The sequence below is a fragment of the Arachis duranensis genome, chromosome 9 (assembly GCF_000817695.3).
Source record: "Arachis duranensis cultivar V14167 chromosome 9, aradu.V14167.gnm2.J7QH, whole genome shotgun sequence".
In the NCBI taxonomy this organism is placed as follows: Eukaryota; Viridiplantae; Streptophyta; class Magnoliopsida; order Fabales; family Fabaceae; genus Arachis; species Arachis duranensis.
Window position 1 is genome coordinate 37,819,851 of NC_029780.3, and position 1,229 is coordinate 37,821,079.

Genomic DNA, 1,229 nt, shown 5'->3' on the forward strand with positions numbered 1-1,229 from the left:
TCTGACTGAGATTTACAAGATGACCATAGCTTGCTTCATACCAACAATCTCTGTGGAATCTACCCTTACTCACGTAAGGTTTATTACTTGGATGACCCAGTACACTTGCTGGTTAGTTGAACGGAGTTATGTCCACACATAGCAAAGAGCCATTATAATTATTCCATACAACAATAAAGAGTACAACATTGATGATCACAATTTCGTCCACCAAGTTTTTGGTGCCGTTGCCGGGGATTGTTCGAGTATGGACAACTGACGGTTCATCTTGTTGCTCAGATTAGGTAATTTCTTTTTGTTTTGTTTTCAAAATTTTTTTTTTTCCTTTTTTTTCGAAAATAAATAAAGAAAATACCAAAAAAATCATAAAATCATAAAAACCAAAAATATTTTGTGTTTCTTGTTTGAGTCTTGAGTCAACTTTTAAGTTTGGTGTCAATTGCATGCTTTAAAAAATTTTTCTTGCATTTTTCGAAAATTCATGCATTCATGGTGTTCTTCATGATCTTCGAGTTGTTCTTGACAAGTCTTCTTGTTTGATCTTGATGTTTTCTTTTTTTGTGTTGTTTGTTGTTTTTCATATGCATTTTTTTGTTTGTTAGAGTCCATGCATTAAAGATTTCTAAGTTTGGTGTCTTGCATGTTTTCTTTGCATTAAAAATCTTTCAAAATTATATTCTTGATGTTCATCATGATCTTCATAGTGTTCTTGGTGTTCATCTTGACATTCATAGTGTTTTTGCATGCATTCTTTGTTTTGATCCATAAAGAAAAGAGAAAAACACAAAAATGACGTTTTTAATTTTTCTCTCTCATCATTAAAAATTCAAAAATAAAAAATATCTTTTTCTTTTTTCTCTCAAAATTTCGAAAATTTGAAGTTGACTTAGTCAAAAATTTTCAAAATTAGTTGTTTCTTACAAGTCAAGTCAAATTTTCAAATTTTAAAAATCTTATCTTTTCAAAAATCTTTTTTTCAAAAATCATATCTTTTTCATTTTTTTTCTTTTTTTCGAAAATTCTAAAAATCTTTTTCAAAATATTTTCAAAATCTCTTCCTTATCTTTATTTCAAAAATTTCGAAATTACACTAACAATTAATGTGATTGATTCAAAAATTTGAAGTTTGTTACTTTCTTGTTAAGAATGGTTCAATCTTTAAATTCTAGAATCTTATCTTGTAGTTTCTTGTTAGTAAAGTAATTAATTTTAATTTTAAAAATTAAATC